Here is a 19,265-nt window from a genome sequence, read left to right as displayed (position 1 = left end):
ATGTTGTCCCTCCCTGCCCCCTCATTGTCTGTCATATCATGGTGTTTGGTTTTCTGCATAACACTTATCACAGTGGGCATTCTCTTTTTGGTTGTTTTTGCTGTACTTTGCCATCTATCTCCCTCACCAGAATTAAGCTCCAAGGGAGCAAAGACTTTCCCTGTCTTGCTTTTCACAATGTCCCCTGGGCTTAGAACACTGGCACATAGTAGGTTGATATTTTAATGTGTGCCATTGCAAAACATATGTGGAGGTATATATGCTTTTATAGTTCTTGCTAGAAAACAGGCCAGAAAGATTCCCCTCCTCCCATGAATGAATATAACTACCTCCAGTTACTAAATTCTTTCCTAATTCACTACTCTGTTTCTGATTTTCTTAGACACTGACATTGCTCTTAGGACATGATAAATGATATAACTTAATAGGAAAATTATAAATCTCAAAGAGAAAACTTGGCATTAAGGTAACATTTTATCTCCAGAACAAATCGAAGTTTTAGCTCTTTTTGATTTTTGTCAGTAAGAGAAGGATGACCTTGGGGATGGTCATCCTTAGGTGGTCTTGGGGTAGGATTCCATGGGATCCTCATTTCAGTGACCTCTTGTTCTACTTGAGTATTTCTAGAAGATAGGCAAATTTAGTATTTTACCACATTAACCCAGAAGTTTGATCAATGCTGCTCTTGGATTTAGATCAAGAAAGCTTGTCCATGTGCCCAGGTCTGTTGTTCTTTGCACTGGAGTAGAACAGCCCAGGAAGGGCCCATCTCATTCTCCCAATAGTCAGGACCCCTTGATGTACCTTGGCCTTGGTCTGCCTTAAAATCTGCAGGGGAAGTCTTTGCAGACTAGGAGTGTGTGACCATTAACTCTTGACCCGTGAGATGTTCATCCATGTCTGGGATATCTTGAATTTTATGGAAGTCATGCCCCACTTGCTACACGTTCACCTCATCGAAAACTTTAGTAATCACACAATGAATCATCATCTTAGAGGATATTTGTAGTAAATGCTAATCTCAAAGTGTAAATGAAGTCACAGACTAAGATTACATAACGGCTGTAGTAAGCAAGTAAACACCTTTTAGATCTGAAAGACATCAGGTTTCATGTTACCTTCTGTTTCACATCCTCTCCCTCCTTTTACTTTTTTTTCCTCCAAATTAATGAAGTCTTTGTGTTTCATAGAAAGCTCTTTGACCTTCCCCATTTCTGCCCCTAGGGCATCTTTTCTCTCAGGGTATAGAGTTAGCTCGCCTCAGACTGACTGTGAGTGTTTTACTAACCACGAGCCTCAATGTAGAATAGAAGTTCCTGAAATCACTGGTTTCCTTTTAGTGACAGTATCAATAGCAGCTCAGAATAGCCCTTTATGACATGACTGATGGAGCTCAAAAAAGGAAGCCAAGAGCTTACATATGTCACCCAGATAAGTTGTTTCAGTTGAGGTGGCCACAGTAGTTAGTTGGTCGAGTAATTATCAGATAACTCAATAAAGCATCCAGGAAAGGAATAGGAAACAGAAACCAAACTGATTGCACATTGATAGTGAAGACCAGATTTATTTGACCTAAGGGAGTGTTTCTGTCAGAGTTGAACTATGCCTCTACTAGTCAAAAATATACAAATAAGGAATGAAAAGCAGTTCAAGAGCTAAGAAAGTAGTCTTTTGGTTGTCAAAATACCTGGAAAATTAACAGGAATGTTTAATATCCATAAGAAGACATTCATGGGGGCTCCTGGGTGGCTCAGTGGGTTAAAGCCTCTGCCTTTGGCTCAGGTCATGATCCCAGAGTCCTGGGATCGAGCCCTGCATCGGGCTCTCTGCTCGGCAGGGAGCCTGCTTCCCTCTCTCTCTCTCTCTGCCTGCCTCTCTGCCTACTTGTGATCTCTGTCTGTCAAATAAATAAACAAAATCTTAAAAAAAAAAAAAAAGAAGAAGAAGAAGAAGACATTCATGAAGTATAACGAATGTCGAGTATCTTGGCACCATCATATGGCTTTAAGGATTTGTGGCCCCCTCCACTATGATATGTGAACCATCCTTTTCCAGCAAGTCTGGCACCAAGGATTGGCAGTGACGTGGAGGGTTTGTTTCATATATATATATATAAATATATATATATATATATATATATATATATATTTTAACAATTTGGCTCTAAAATATTATTTTTCTCTCTAAAAAAGGTATTCCCTAGTTCATTTCTTTCTTTTTTATAAATTAACATGAAAAATAGTATTTTCTAAACTTTGGATTACCAGAATAGATTTTATTATATATTAAGCCACACGTATTTTAGATTGAATATCAAGTTTTTGGAAGAAATTCTTAGTGTCCTCATTAATTTTTTAAAAAATTACTTTAATCATGCTCTGACCAAAAAAACCCACATAATCATGGTAGAAAACTCTTGAAAGGAGAAAAATGGTAAATTATTTGTTATCTTACCACTCGTGGTAAATATTTACCTTTCTATGGTAAAAATTTCCCTGACATTAAAAATTCTTCAAAAACAATTTTCAATAATAACAATCATTTTGAGAAATCATGATCTAGGTGACTACAGGTAGATAAGAAAGGTATTTTTCCCACTGGCTAAAAATTTGGGTACCTTAGATATTTGGGCAGAAGCACATACAGTGTCAGAGAATAATTGTAATGTTTATAACATGTCCAGTTTGTAAACACAAACAGGCAACACTGAGTCAGCGTTGAAATCTGAGTCATTTTTGTAAAATAAACTGGTAAGTACCATGAGGTTTACATCTGATCATATGGTGAGAAACTTGAAAACCAAATAAAGTAAATAGATTCCATCATGCAGCAGGATAGGAAAAATACTAAATCCATCCCAAACTGCTGCTTTTTTCTGGGACTCAGCCTACCTTATGATACAGAAAGTGAATTAAAACTAAGTTTTTAAAAGCTCGGCTCCCATCATGTTATTGGCTGGCAGGAAAAGGTCTGGGGAAGGAGCCCCTGCCTTAGTCGACCAGGGAGCATTCCTGCAGGATCCCACTGACTCCCTGAGGCCTGCCTGCAAGGGTCAGCATGTTTTCAGTAAACAGGAACAAAGCTTTTAAGTGATCAAAATGATAACTGGATTCCTCTGTCTAATGCCTTGAATAATCTTTCAGCAAAACTTCTTTAAAAACCATTTCTGACCGTCTGTTCGGTTTTTATGAAGAAATGGGAATGGATAATGGCATTGTGAATTGATCCCAAGAGAGAAAAGTTTCCGTAAAATATAAGTGCCTTAGTCAGGTAGCTGGAGAAGTTCCTATCTGACCACTGTTCCCTTTCCTGAGTTCAAAATATACCCTCTCCTTGGCCACGTGGTGGTGTGTTGCCTGGCGGAGGGAAAGGCTGCTGTTGCCATAATTTGGACCCGTCCTGCACTTCCTGACCCACCTGCTGTGCCCGTAAACCTGAAACCCTCATGGCAAATGGGTTTATTTGCTTTTCCCCGAAATGTGCTGTCTCTTTTTTACCTCCTGCAGACAGAAACTGACAGGTCCTTTTCCTGCTCGCCAAAAAACCATGATGGGAACCAGGTGGAGATACGGCTTTTAAAAACGTAGTTTTAATTCATTTTGAGTCCTATAAAGTAGGCTGAGTCACAGACAAGCTGTGGGCCTCACCAGGCACTCTATGACTTCCCGTTCCCTCTGGCAAACCCCTCTCAGTGCACTGTGGTGATATCACTGTTAAGAGGACAGAAATGGTTTGCCGGCAAGAGATCTGCCTGTGAGCTCTTAGGGCCGCCAGGTAGCATCACTGTCATCCATTTTCTCTCTTTTTCCTTAGTCTTCAAATCCATATGGTCTCGTGTACTACAAGAAGGGTATTAACCAACATCACTGCAGCCATTTGGGTTACAGATGGTGAAGGACAGGTTACATAACCATTCATTAGAAGTGTAGTTCCAGGGATGCCTGGGTGGCTCAGTGGGTTAAGCATCTGCCTTTGGCTCAGGTCATGATCTCAGGGTCCTGGGATCAAGCCCCACACTGGGCTCCTTGCTCGGTGGGGTGCCTGCTTCTCCCTCTCCCCCTGCTTGTGCTCTCTCTCTCTCTCTCTGTCAAATAAAAAAAATAAAATCTAAAAAAAAGAAGAAGTGTAGTTCCAGAATTGGTGGGAGCTTGCATTGACTCCTTGGTTTTTAAAACAGCTACTTTGAATGAAACCCCTGGAATCTCCAAGATGGTAATTGACCTTACTGTTGTGTATACTGAGGTCTCTATTTCAGAATCTCCCCAAGTACTCCCTTTTTCTGTCTTTTTAATTATTATTACATTGCAGTCAAATAATGTGATAAAGGTTTGGACGGGCTTCAGGAGAAGTGTGACTGTGGCTTTGTTTCTGACCAGTTGGGACATTTCTCACATGCTCTGCATCTTTCTTGACGTCGTCGTCTTCATGTTGATCTCTCTGATACCGTTTGAGATTCTGTACTCCACCCGTGGAAATTCAAATACTTTCTTCTAGGCAAGTTCACAATCTTCTCTGTGTTTGCAGGCCAGCTAGAAAGCCCACCCCAAAGATTTGGATTCCCAAGTGATTCTGCCGTGTAGCCAGGTCGAAGGGTGAAAGCCACTAGTACGGTATAGACTCAGAGACTCATTATTATAAAGCCTTCTCCTTTGCCACATTTTTTCCTTCCTTAAGAACCATTTTGCCCTTCAGGAAACAACTACCTTTATAATTTAATCCTCACAAAAGTTAAGGATCAGCCATTTTCTCTTTGTGTGACTTTTTATGAATATTTTGCGTTGATTCCGTACCCGTTTGTGTTCTTGCTTCTTTTTCCGCTTTGATTTTTCATCCACATTTGACCAGTGATTCAAAAGAACAATAAAGGATACTGAGTAAAACTGGTTGACTTTAACTAACTATACATCTCTCTCTGAAGTAATGGTTCTCAGGGCATAGACCCAGAAGCATCCTCATCACCTGCGAACTTGTTAGAAATGCAAATTCTCAGGCCTCTTCCTAAGACCAGAAATTTTGGAGGTGGGACCCAGTCACCTGTGTCTTAACAAACTTTCTAGGGGATTCTGATACATGCTATTGTATGAGAGCTGTCCTAAAGAGATTTTGTATGTTCAGGTAGTTGGGTTTTTAAGTGTGCTTGGATGTTTTTGAAGCAATCATTGTCCAAACTTACAAAGGATATCACACAGATAGAAATGGAAAGGATATTATATTTCTTTTTTTGTTTTTGTTGCTTTTTTTGTTTTGTTTTGTTTTTAGGATATTATATTTCTAAAGGATATAATGCCCGGCCTTCCTACCTTTTTATCTTCTAGAAGTTTTCGTATTCTTTTCTATTCTCAGAAAACCCATGCATATCTCTGCCTTTTTGCAACCTGAAATTTTAGTCTTAAAATCAGTTGTATTATCATGGAAACTTTGATAATCAGTGCTGTTTAAAAATTTATTGTCAAATATGATAGAATAATAGATGGAAGAGTGACTAATGAAATCTTCAATTTCTACTTTTTCATTTGTGTATTTTTTAACTGAAACTTCCAAATGGAATTATTCTTCTTTCAAGGATTTTATTTATTTATTTGAGAGAGGGGGAGTGTGTGTGTGCACACTACCATGAGCGGGAATGGGGCAGGGGAAGAGAGCATCTCAAGCAGTTTCTCTGCTGAGCACAGAGCCTGACGTGGGGTTCAGTCTCATGACCTGAGCCGAAACCAAGAGTTGAACACATAATCGACTGAGCCACACAGGCGCCCTGGAACTCTTCTTCCTTTAGAATACAGACATGGATTATTTAAAGTTACCTTTAAACAGACGGAATTGTTCTGTAACAGACCCAAAGGCTGCTCTTACCAGAGGGACGTTTTTACGAAATTGAGCCCTTTTGGGAAGGAAGGTGTGAGCATGAACTAACATCCCGGATTGAATGATGAAGAGGAGGATAAGGTCATTGGCTGTGGCAGAAGCAGACAGAGAGCCCAGGTTTCTGTGCTTCCAATTCAGTATTCTCTGCACAGAAAGGCCCTGCCTCTAAGACTGTACAGTTTACCTCATTGGTTGGATCTTTGTCAAGAGCCTGATCCAAGTACAGTTTTTTGTTTTAATATATAAAGCATTTGCAAGTTCTTTCAAGAGCAGCCCCTAGCTTCATTTAACTCCCTCAATCCCTCTCACCTCTGTGGAGTTGGACCAGGAAATTCAAGGTCTAGCCAGGAGCACCCGAAGAGTTAAAAAGACAACCAGCCTGCGGAGTCGGAGAAATTGATGTCAAAAACAGATGTTCCTATCCAGGCTTTGCTGGATTCATAAGTCAGGATCAAGCTAGCATGGATGCCTGCACGTCAAAAAAAAAAAAAAAAAAAAAAAAAAAAAAAAAAAATTGGCCAGTGCTCCGGAGAAATGAAGTGTTGTCCCCTCATCTGTGACTCCTCTCCAGGCTTTGTTGCATGGGAGCCCTGCAGAGGGCTCCTGGGAGACCAGCGGCCCGGCCCTGACGCTCCAGCCATTCACTCGGAACGCCCCCTCGAATCCCCTGTTTGCATTGTTGGTGTTCCGCCCAGCTGCCCGCACGGCCCCTGCCCGTTTTCATTGGCTCTGGGGATTGTTATTGGAGCGGCTGACAGCTGTCTGCCAGGCTGTCTGCAGCGGCCTTCCCGTGCTCCCCCGCTGCTCCCCGTCGCTGCCCAACTTCACAGCACTATTGTTCCTGTTGGGCCTTTTGCTTAAAATCTTTCCCAGCTGTATCCTGATATGGGAAACCACTTAAATTAGCTCCAGATTGCTCTGTTTATTTTTCGTTAGATAAGCGACAAAATACGCTCCCTGCAGCCTGCCCGCAGGAGGGGGGACCTGGGAGGGGGGATGGGGAGCGGGGGACCCAAGCAGGGTCTCTTACAGAAGGTCAAGTTCCCAGACAAGACTGTGAAAAGGCACAAATGCCATAGTCACTGGTCTGGCCACTGACACATGACTGTGAAGGCCTGGCCAAGCAGTAACTCTGGATCCACGCACACCTCCTTCCAGAAAAGAAAATCCAGGCCTTGGCATGATGTCACGCAAGATGGAAGCTGAGTTTCCATGAGTGGAAGTAGATATATCTCCATTAACCACAGGTCTGGTTCCCCTGCCAGCTGTCCGGGCTCTCTGCTCAAGGCCCGGATTGTGACAGGAATCCCCTTTTTCCTTTAAACTGTCTTTCTGTACAGCAATGCCTGGTAGCTACGGCCCAAACCAGCTAAAGTTTACCGGCCTCCCTCTATGCTCGGCCCTTGAAAACGTTCGCTTCTCTGCCGTAATTTAACGCTAGAAATCCGAAGACGTGGAGTCACCGCCGTAGGTACTTTCCACACAGCTGCAAGTGAAAATTCACAATGGACTTGGCCCCACTGCGCTCACCCGGGCCATCTGTCAGCTGCTCTTGCCACAGCCCCTCCGGCTCTGTGGGGGTCTGCTCCCAGGGCCTCCCGGGCAGGGCCTCTCTGAGTGCTTCACAGTCTTTTCCAGTATAATCAATACTGTCCTAGAATGAAGATGTTGCCTTTGTGATTGTAGGAATAAACCCAAATAAAATATGAAAAGTAAACTTCCGGATGTTTCAACTCAGCTGAAACGCGTGAACAATGCCAGCAACCAGCTGAGTTACAACAATTATTGAACATTCTGTCTGTTGGTAATCCAAGACTCCGCAGGAAAGAGCCCATGACTCACTCTGGCATGACTGGGCTTTCAGTCGTCAAGAGGGAAGTCCTGGAAAGCCTTTCTACCAATGGAGAGAAGGGGACAGAAGAACAGGGTCAGGAGTCATAAAACGTCCTTAGAAGCCACCCCTTGGTTTCCTTTGGGGCACATAAACTCAGTGTGTCAGAAAAAGGTACAAAACCAACTTTTGAAGAATAATTAACCTATCAAGCCCTCTGGTGGAAGGTGCCTTTTCTTCTCCATCTAATTCGGGCAGGGGATTAAATGTTACCTGCTCTAATTGCCCAGTTTTTACCCCCCTTTTTTCCCTCTGTGTCCTTTTTTGGTCCTATGGACAGTCTTGTATTTTTCACATGGACCAGGCTCTTCTGTGGATGATCTGTCCCTTGAGAGTAGGGACTGTGTTTGGACCTCTTTCATATGGTCCCACTGTGCACACAGTAGTCATGGGTACTTCGCAGGTGCTTATTAAGTCCTTTGAAATCACTGCTTTTTTTTTTTTTTTCTTTATGCTTACCTGATACGAGGTGGCATTCATTCTGCTGCTGTATTATCCCAGGCAAACAATAAGACAATAATGGCAACAACTGCAAAAACCATATCGCAATTCTTGTTGGCCAGTTCTCATCACAATCCTAAGCATACCCTTCCAGCAAGGGACCGGATGGAATAAGCCAACTAAAGCCTGTCTTCCTCATTCATGGCTTCACCTGGAAACTCTGGAAAATACAGAAGGCAACTATTTAGAGCAACTGAAAACTGCACAATAGCAGGGGAACAGTGAATGGGAATGAAGTCAAAGCTTTATCAGTCCCTTATACCCGGGGTGAGTTTTACGGGATTTGTTCTCTCTTCTCTGTCTTTCAACTTGGACCCAACAAATTCTAGAACAATGCAGCAGGCATTGGCAGCAAAATATTCAGGTGAGACCCTCTATTTCTAAACAGCAGTTTGGCAAAGTGGTCCTTTGCTGGACAATATAGGGGAGTTACTATTTTGTTCCTTTTGTTTCTCCCCTGCCCCGCCGCACAGCCAACCCCAGTTGAGGACCTGCATTTGTGTTTGCAGTGGGGGTTTGGGTGCCTGAAATCCCAAAAGAAAATTCTCTCTGACCAAAGGACCAGTGAAAAGGAGCCCCCCTTTTCCAAAGAGTGTGGGAGAGTTTCATTACTTTATCTCTTTTTATTTTGCTGCTTTTCTCCCAAAGGCAACCTCAGTTGTATGGAAATCAATATAATAAGGGGCTAACACCTGAGAGAAACCTGTCTTTCTGACCAGAGGAACAAGGAAAAGGGGACCCTATGAAGCTAGGAAGTATGAGGGGAATCTTAGGATAGGGGTGGGAAGAGGGTCCCCCAGTTCTGTGTATGAACAGATATAAGCCCCAGGCTCACCTCTAAGCTGTGCATGTGCCACACAGTCCAAAGAAGCAAAGCAAAGGCTTCAAGAACTCAGCAGTGATATAAACTACTACCCAAGTCCCAGACTAACTCCTGAGGGGGGCGCATACTCGGTGGGTGAACCCAAACATTATAGCAAAGCCTTTTAAGAACTAAACTGACATTATAACCACTATTCACAGAAAGTGAGGTGAAACCTGCAGTCAGAATCTAACTGGGTTGGTTGTCTACTAAAACAAATATCAACATCCTTGAGAGGGTTTTAATAAGACCTAGAGTCTTACAACTTGATATTCAAAATGTCCAGGGTACAATCCAGAATTGCTCACCATATAAAGAACCAGAAAAATGTGATCAGTACTCATGGAAAAAGATTGTCAATAGATGGCCAATGCTGGGATGACCCAAATTTTGGAATCATCAAATGAAAATTTTAATGTAGCCTTTATAACCATTCTCTATGAGATACAGTTGAATACTCTTAAAATACATGGAAAAGTGAAGTTCTCAGCAGAGAAATAGAGACGAATGAAGAAAGGGAGAGAGGAACAGAGGGAGGGAAAGTGGGAGGAAGCCAAACTGAATTTTTAGAACTGAAAAATACCATATCTGAAATTAAAATTCATCCTGTAGGTCCAGTAGCAGAATAGTAGTGGAAAGTGTCAGTGAGCTTTAAAACAGATTGGTAGACGTTATGCCGCCTGAAAGAGAGAGAAAAAAAAATTGAACCAAGCTGTAGGGACCTATGGAGCAATATTAAAAGATCCAACATTTATATCACTAGAGTCCTAAGGAGAAGAGAAATATTGGGCAGAAAAAAAAAAAAGATGAAAGAATAATGCCTCAAAACTTCACAAATCTGGTGAGCTATACATATATACGAGATCAGTAAAATCAAATCAGGATAAACCAAAGGAAACTACTCTCACATTGTAATCAAATGCTGAAACCAAAGATGAGGGAGGAAATATCTCGAAAGCGGCAATCCCAGTCGTGGAGATGTAACCAACAGAAATGGAAACATGGTTATATAAAAACCTGTACCCACAGCAGCCTGTTTGGTAACTGCTGAAGGCTGGAGCAAACTCAGATGTCCTTCCACTAAGCAACAGTTCAATAAAACTGTGGCACCCCACTGCCGCGGACCTCCCTGCCACCCCACAGCACGAGCCATGGATACGTGTATTGGTGTACATGAATCTCAGTTGCATTGTGCTGAATGAGAGAAGCCAGACCCAAACAAGTTTCACAGTGTAGGATACTTTTTTTTTAAAGATATTATTTATTTATTTATTTATTTTCCAAGAGAGAGCATGTGTGCACACACACATATACACGCACACACATGTTCAAGTGGGAAGAGGGGCAGAAACGGAGGGAGAGAATCTCAAGCAGGCTCCCCACTGGACTGTGTGCTGAGCACAGAGCCTTATGCGGGGCTTGATCTCATGACCCTGAGCTCCTGACCTGAGCCAAAGCCAAGAGCCTGACCCTTAACTGACTGAGCCATCCAGGCACCCAAGCTTAATTCTTTGTATAAGGCCCTCTGGAAAAGGCAAAACTTTCAAAGATGGAACAGACATTAGTGGTTGCCAGGGCTTAAGGGTGGGGTGAAGGGTTTGATTATAAAGGAGCAATACAAGGGAGTGATTCTGGTTTGATGGAGTTGTTCTGTAATTGTGGCACTGGTTATATGACTGTCAAAATTCATAGATCTCCATACCAAAACAAGTGACTTTTACTTTATGTAAATCATAAAATAAAAAAGAAATCACTAACATACCATTTCATCGCTGATAAGGTTAATGTATCTTCATGATTGTGCGAAGTATGGAAAAGATTCATGTAATATCTTATGTATTTTGAAGTCATTTTCCACTTGATTCCACATTAAACTTGCAGGAAACTAAAAATGGAATAAACAATGAAGCAGTCTCTTTGGATATGTACGAAGATTTTTCCAAAAAAGAGTTTTGTGTCTCACATGCCAGGCAGATGTTTTATAGGGTCAGCTGATCACAAAAGGCCCCAATGAAAAATTGAAAAGGTTAAAAGAAGGGTCTTTAAGAGACACCTTGTTGCCAGCAGAGATCTACTGTTTTTCAAAGAAGCCAAGTCAGTTTGATGGGTTGGTGAAAACAAGAACAAAGAATCTGACATATCTTGGAAGCTCTGGGTTTTCATAACTGGGGTGGTATTCAGAGGGCCCTGTCTAGAAGAATCACATCTCTTGTCCTGAGCAACTGCCTTGCTTGTGCTCTGAAATATACATGGAGTAGGCAGGCTGGGACTATTCCCACAAAGCAGAATGTACATGCTGTGACACCAGGGAGAGTTTTCCTGAAGGTAGGATTTTTTTTCTTCAACCTCCCTCTCATCCAAAGGGCATAAAATACAGGATAGATGTATAATTGTAGTAATTCCATGCTTAACTTTTTAAGCAACTGCCGAAGTATTTCCAAATCAGTAAAGCCATGTTACATTCCCCCTGGCAGTGTCTTAGGGTTCCAGTTTCTCTGTATCCTCTCCAGCACTTGCTATTGATTATAACTATCCTACTGAATGTGTAGTGGTATCTCCTTGTGGTTTTGATTTGTATCTCTCTGATGACTAATGATACTGAACATTTTTTTCATGTGCTCATCTTATTTGGAGAAATATCTGTTCAAATGTTGTGCCCATATCTTAATCTTTGTTTGAATTCTAATATCCGGGGCACCTGGGTGGCTCAGTGGGTTAAAGTCTCTGCCTTCGGCTCAGGTCATGATCCCAGGATCCTGGGATCGAGCCCCACATCGGGACTTCCTGCTCAGCTGGGAGCCTGCTTCCTCCTCTCTCTCTGCCTGCCTCTCTGCCTACTTGTAATCTCTGTCTGTCAAATAAATAAATAAAATCTTTAAAAAAAAAAGAATTCTAATATCCATTTTTATTTTTTAGGTATGTTGTGAGGTAGGATTCGTCAAGGTTGGGTTTTGTTTTGTTTTGCTAGGTATCTGATCACTCTAAGAATAATTTGTTGTATAGACATTTTTCTCGGTTGGTTTGTTTTGCTAAGTATCAGATAATCATTTAAGTATCGTTCTTTTATCAAGCTCCTCTTCTAGTACCATGCTGTCTTGATTACTGTGGTTTAATATAGTAGGTCTTACAGTTAGGTAGTGTAATTCTTTCAACTTTATTCTTGTATTTGAAAATGACTAGGATAAACATCATGTGATCATCATGATAGTGGTAAGTGGAGTAATGTTCCGCTTTCTTCCTTCAAAGATGTGTGCTCAGTTTAAGGCCCTGAAACTATGGGCATGTTACATTATAGACAAAGGGGAATTAAGGCTTCAGATTGATTAAGGTTGCCCGTTATCATACCTTAAATTGGGAAGGTTATCTTATAAGCATAATGTGATCACAGGGGTCTTTAAAAGGGGTCTTTAAAAGACGAGAGAGGTACCTGGGTGGTTCAGTCGGTTGAACATCCAACTCCTGATTTTGGCTCAAGTCATGGTCTTAACGGGTTGTGAAATTGAGCCCCATGCTGGGCTCCCTGATCAGTGGGGAGTCTGCTTGAGATTCTCTTTCTCCCTCTCCCTTTGCCCCTTCTTTCTCTCATGCATGTACTTGCTCTCTCTCTCTCTCTCTCAAATAAATAAATATTTTTTTTAAAAAAGTGGGAGAGGGGGGGTGCCTGGGTGGCTCAGTTGGTTGAGCAACTGCCTTCGGCTCAGGTCACGGTCCTGGAGTCCTGGGATCGAGTCCCGCATCGGGCTCCCAGCTCCATGGGGAGTCTGCTTCTCCCTCTGACCTTCTCGCCTCTCATGCGCTCTCTCACTGTCTCTCTCTCTCTCAAATAAATAAATAAAATCGTCAAAAAAAAAAAAAAAAGGAGAGGGAAAGAAAAGAAGTTAAAGTAATAAAATGCAAGAAAATCTCAACTAGCTATTGCTGGCTTTGAAAAGAGACAAAGAAGGTCTTGAGTCTAGGAATCCCAGTGGCTTCTAGAAACTAGAAGCTAGAACCTAGCAAAGAAACAGGTTCTCCCCTACAGCCTCCAAAAGGGATCGAAGCCTTCCTGACACATGGATTCCCAATGAGATTTGCTTCAGACTTTTAACCTATGGAACTACGAGATGACAAATCTGTGGTGTTTAAGCTGTTAAGTTTGTGGTAATTTGTCATAGCATCAACAGAAGCTGAATACAATGATGCATTATCATTTTTGTATATAGCTGGATTTGATTCACTAAAATTTTAAAGATTTTTGCACTTTTGTTTACTGTAGCTTCCTTCCTTCTTCCTCTCCTCTCTCCCTCCTTCTTTTTCCATCCCTCCCTTCCTCCCTCCCTCTCTCTCATTTTTGTAATGTCTTTGGTTTTGGAATCAGAGTAGTGCCGGCCTCATAGAATGAGTTGGGAAGCTTAGGCTTCTCTATGCTCTGGAAGAGTTTGTGTAGAACTAGTAGTATTTCTCCCTAAGTGTGGGACAGAATTTGCCAGTGAAGCCATTTAAGCCTGGAATTTTCTTCCTAGGAAGTTTTTAACCACAAATTTCAACTTCCTTAATAGATATAGAGCTACCTATGTGTTTTTGAGAGAATGTGAGTAGGTTCTTGAGAATTAGTTGCTGGAAAAAATGGTTAAAACTTGGTTAATTTCCTTTTTCCAAGAAAGAAACATTCTTTCATTGTATTTTTGAATATTTTAGTGCAGTTTAATTTGTTTTAGATGAAAAGGAATTCCTTTATGATGAGATTATGCAAAGAAAAGTACAAATAAATTGTGTATCAGTAGTGAGGCAGTGAGTCCTTCTGCGCCAGGAAATCTGATGTCCATTTAGCTTCCCGTGCACTTCATCCATTCACATGGGGCATGAATATACCCGCCACTGCGACAGGTACATTTACATGGTAAACCAGTTGACGTTCTGATATCTATAGCATTTATAATTGTTCTTTCCTGAGAGCTGGGGCTGCTTTCCATGGGCTAGTAGAATTACTTCTGAGCTCGCAAAGCTTTAGGCCAGACTCCAAACTACAGCAAATTTACAAAGTAATGAATGTTATCTGCCAAACCTCTTGACAGCGAGGCTACTACTTATCCCTGGCTGTATGTCCCAGTTTACCTTCACGTAGGCCACTAGTTCCAACTGGAAACATTTTGGAACTTTGGTTAGTTGCTCTGGCACTCAGTGGGCAGAGGCCTGGGATGCACACGCCCCTACTAACACCACACAATGAGGGGCCGCCCTCATTGTCCTGCTATGTAGTCATGAAGATTAAAAATCATGCTTATGGTTTTTTGAGTCTAGAACCAACTCAAGTATGCATGTAAACATAAGGCCATTTTCATGTGGTTTGCTACACACTTACTCTCCTAATTTTTATTTTAGCATTCATACCTGCCTCTCTGATTTTTCTGTACTTCTAGTCTACAACGGCCTCCTTTAAGCACAGATTTATTCAAATACGTAGTACGTGAAATGATCTAACTGCTTTGTTCTATCTTCAAGGATTGAGCTTGCATATCCTCATATGAAATACGAGCTAATTGATTACTGTCCTTTTTATTACATTTAGAGTTGTTTTAAAAATTAGGTGTGTAGGGCTCCTGGGTGGCTCAGTTGGTAAGCAGCTGCCTTCAGCTCAGGTCATGATTCCAGGCTCCTGGGATTGAGCTCCACATTGGACTCCCTGCTCAGCAGAGAGCCTGCTTTTCTCTCTCCCTCTGCCTGCCTCTCTGCCTACTTGTGATCTCTATCACTCTGTCAAAAATAAATAAATAAAAATCTTTTTAAATTTTTTTGAAAAGTTAGGTGTGTAACTATAATATTTTGTCTGAATTCCATTATAAGACAGTATAGGGAGCACTATAAAATATTGGTTATAAAAATGGGGTTTCAGATTGAAAGGCTTGAGAACTCTGATATAAACAAGCTTTCTTTTCTCTCCTATTTCAGAACTTTCCCAGTCCTTATGGTTGCTCTTATACACAAAGGTAAAATCTGTGAATGAGTCCACAGACGGGTCACAGATTACCACATCCACAATAAATACTAAACAACTACAATAAAGATGGATTCACCTTCTATTTCACCTGCAAAATAACCTAACAACTATTTTGTCTGTCCGGCACAGGGCATCCAGCCATAGCACTTACACGTATGTGCAATGATGACAGACTTCTGTCAGGAACTTAGATATGCAAGAAGTATGACTTGCTTCTGCTCTTCTCCCCAGAAATGAACATAATACTGCTTGCTGGGGGTCCATTTCTGCTGGGTGAAGGAAACCTGGGGTCAGTCCGTTCAGATCATCTCAGTCAGTTCAAGGTCTCTTTGCCCCATTGCTGGCTCCCATCCAGAGACCCAGCATGCTGAAGCTCAGGAGTGTCTGGTACACAGCCATTCTCTACAGAAACCGCCTTCGTGCAGGGCCTTTTTGTATCATGCTCCCATCTAGATCCCGCCACAACCCCCTTACCTATGGAGACTCGGACCATCTCTTGCCATATCTGTGCTCTTCTCAACAGCAAATGAAAAGCATTCATCATTGCAGCTCTACCCTCTTCCATACTGTGCTAGGAGGGCCACTGAGCCTGCAGTCATGGTCGTCTGTTGTGGTCTCACCACACTGGGCACAGGGAAACGCAAAGGGCCTCGCCGTCCCCTTCTTCGTATTCCTTTACTCTCTGCAGAGACCATCTCCAGGGCTCTGCACCTTTCTGATTTGTGGATTCTAGTCTGCGGTGAATGAGGGAGCCGCACAGCATACATATCATTGTGTCTGAGACTAAGTGGGCGCTGCATTAGGGTCTGATTGCAGGGACTTGGTGATGCCCACTGTGGTTATCCAGGGGCATTTATTTTGATTTGATTTTTTTTTTTTTTTAATCCTGGTTTGTGACTGTTCAGGAGACACTGAGTTTCCCAAACCCCTTCCTCCCTTCCTTCCTTCCAATTTTTAAATTTCAGTTGAGTTGACACACCACATTAGGCTAGTTTCCGGTGTATAGCATAGTCATTCCCCATCTCCATATGTAATACTGTGCCCACCACTAGCGCAGCTGCCGTCCGTCTCATACATCACTCTTATAGTACCACTGACTATTCCTTGTGCTGTGCCTTTTATGCCTGGGACTTCTCCAGCCCATGACTGGAAGCCTGTATCTCCCACCCCCCTTCAACCATCCTGCCCATCCCTCTGTCCCTTCCCTCTGACAACCGTCAGTGCGTTCTCTGTTTTTATAGGTCTGATTCCACTTATATTTACTTTTTTAGCTTGCGCAGATGTGGGGAATCACATGGTATTTGTCTTTCTCGGACCTCTTTCTTCCCACACCCCTCCATTTAGCCTCTTGCTTCTCATTAGGCACAGAGCCCCACTGCTTCCCACACTTTCTCTTCTGCTGCCTTCCCTCCCCAGCACCTGGTTAGGATGTCCAGGGTCACCTGATTTCTCCTCACTCACCCTGGGTACCCCCCTGTAGAAGGGGTTCTGACACCAGGTATGGTCAGGAGGACCCAAAACCAGTTGGTTTTGCTTTGGCTTTGGAGCAATTGTCATCAGCAAATCCAGAGGAATTGTGTTCTTTTATTTTTATTAAATATGTATTCAGCATTTGTGTTATTTGTTAAAGTCTCTTAAACTTTGTAGTACCTAGGTATTTTGTGTTGTTTTTATTTCTGTCATTAAATGTTTTACTCTTATATGGTTCTCCAAAGAGGATTGTGCTGATGACTTGTCTCTGTTCCATAAGTAGACACTCATACCTCAGTGAGATCCTTTACCATTTAATAAACTTCAGAAAAGAGCTTTGGGTACAGAAAATAAGAATCAAATATCTTTATGGCTTCTACATAAGAAAAAAAAGAAAAAGAAAAAAGAGAAGAAGGGAGCTTTGGGCAAACAGAACTGCCTGTTCACAGAGTTTGGTTTCTTGGTTTTTCTGGGAAACCCTAAGGACGATGTAGTTGGTGCTTGCCCAAATGGAATAGGTTACCTTTTCTGCCTTAATTCTCTCCGAAAAATCATTGCCCTCCATTGCCATCTTTGTTGCCGTACAAGGATCTAGTACTTGTAATTATGTAACTGCAGTTCTTTTTTCTCTCTGTTGATGGTATTTTTACTCTTGCTCTTCTGAGACCTGACAGACTCTGAAGAACTTCTGTGACTCGTTTCCATCTGTTATTTCTTGATTAGCATTACTGATGGATAAACAGCTAGCTAGTAAAAAAAAAAAAAAAAAAAGAAAGAAAGAAAAGAAAAGAGAGAAAAGAAAAAGAAAGAAAGGAAGGAAGAAAAGAAAAAAGAAAATTCTGGTTTGAAAAGGGAGCCAAATAATTCGTGAGTAAACTGTGATACTTCTTCGAAGTGCCAAATGACTTTTGTTTGCCCTGAAATTCATAACTTCATTAGTTAAAGATATCAAGCATTCTTTCAAGATCAACCTGAAGAGAAAACAAGAAGGCCTTTAATTTTAAAAGAGTCTAGAACAGACATGTGGTATTTTTGCTGGCCCTAAGTACCCTAGACACAGGGCTTCTGGGCTACTTGTTAGGGGATCGGGAATATCGAGATTAAACCCATGCCTCCTAAGTGAGAGAAACTCACAGCATTCTGTATTTATCTTACAACTTAAGTTTAAGGCTCACTAAAATCTGTGACCACCAATGCTTTCAACTACAGAAAAAGTACAGTTGTTTGCCTACTGTAATAACTTAGGACACCATTTTTTCAGTTTCCATTTCCATTTAGTTAATTAATTATTTAATTTTTTAAAAATTAGCTCTACACACAGCATGGGGCTCAAACTCAACCTCAAGATCAAGTGTTGCATGCTCTATTCACTGAGCCCGTCAGGCACCTCCCATTTTAAGTTTTAGAGACCAGTTGTTTCCCATCTTTTATCCTTTCTTCTTCTTTTTTTTGGTTTCAGGTTTGTTTTTTTTTTTAATTTATTTATTTTTGTTTCTTAATTCAAATGTTATCACTGGCCATCAGGGAAATACAAATCAAAACCACGGTGGGGCGCCTGGGTGGCTCAGTGGGTTAAAGCCTCTGCCTTCGGCTCAGGTCATGATCCCAGGGTCCTGGGATCGAGCCCCACATCAGGTTCTCTGCTCAGCGGGGAGCCTGCTTCCTCCTCTCTCTCTGCCTCTCTGCCTACTTGTGATCCCTCTCTGTCAAATAAATAAAATTCTTTAAAAAAAAAAAAACCACGGTGAGATACCACCTCACACCAGGCAGAATGGCTAAAATTAGCAAGTCAGGAAATGACAGTTGCTGGCAAGGATGTGGAGAAAGGGGAACCCTCTTACACTGTTGGTGGGAATGCAAGCTGGTGCAGCCACTCTGGAAAACAGTGTGCAGGAAACTTCCTCAAAAAGTTGAAAACAGATCTACCTACGACCCAGCAATCGCACTATTGGGTATTTACCCTAAAGATACAAATGTGGTGACACAAAGGGGCACGTACACCCCAATGTTTATAGCAGATAATGTCCACAGTAGCCAAACTATTGAAAGAGCCTTGATGTCCATCCACAGATGAATGGATAGAGATGTGGTGTGTATACACACACACACACACACACACACAAATGGAATACTATGCAGCCATCAAAAGAAACGAAATCTTGCCATTTTCAACAATGTGGATGGAACTAGAGGGTATTATGCTAAGAAAAATAAGTTAGAGAAAGATGATTATCATATGATCTCTCTGATATGAGGAATTTGAGAGTGGAGGTTGTGCCGGGTGGGGAGGGAAAAAATGAAACAAGATGGGATTGGGAGGGAGACAAACCATAAGTGCCTCTTAATCTCATGAAATAAACTGAGGGTTGCTGGGGGGTGAGGAGGTAGGAATAGGGTGACTGGGTGATGGACACTGGGGAGGGTATGTGCTATGGTGAGTGCTGTGAATGATGTAAGACTGATGATTCACGGACCTGTACCCCTGAGCCAAATAACACATTATATGTCAATTAAAAAAAAATGTTAGTTAACATACAGCACAATACTGGTTTCTGGAGTAGAATGCATCATTTACCTGTAGCCCATCCCCCACTCACATCCCTCTAGTCTTTCAATACACTCCCGAGTCTTCCCATCCTTAAATTTTAAAGGAGAGATAAAATTTCACTGGTATCTCATCATTATAAGCAATGGCATTAGCC

The 19,265-nt window shown here is 41.8% G+C and overlaps 1 protein-coding gene and 1 long non-coding RNA gene across 2 annotated transcripts in view; one reads left to right on the top strand and one right to left on the bottom strand.

Annotated features, from left to right (window-relative positions):
- ARSB (arylsulfatase B) overlaps nucleotides 1-19,265 on the top strand; it is a 181,840-nt gene that overhangs the window by 57,217 nt on the left and 105,358 nt on the right. The gene's annotated exons all lie outside the window — the stretch shown is intronic.
- Nucleotides 5,541-6,345, bottom strand: LOC131832391 (uncharacterized). Its single transcript, XR_009354035.1, has 2 exons — nucleotides 6,172-6,345; nucleotides 5,541-5,767 (listed from the first exon to the last, which is right to left on the bottom strand). It is a non-coding gene; the product is annotated as an uncharacterized LOC131832391 (long non-coding RNA).

This window comes from Mustela lutreola, chromosome 5, assembly GCF_030435805.1.
Source record: "Mustela lutreola isolate mMusLut2 chromosome 5, mMusLut2.pri, whole genome shotgun sequence".
NCBI lineage: Eukaryota > Metazoa > Chordata > Mammalia > Carnivora > Mustelidae > Mustela > Mustela lutreola.
This window is presented reverse-complemented; position numbering and strand designations above follow the sequence as displayed.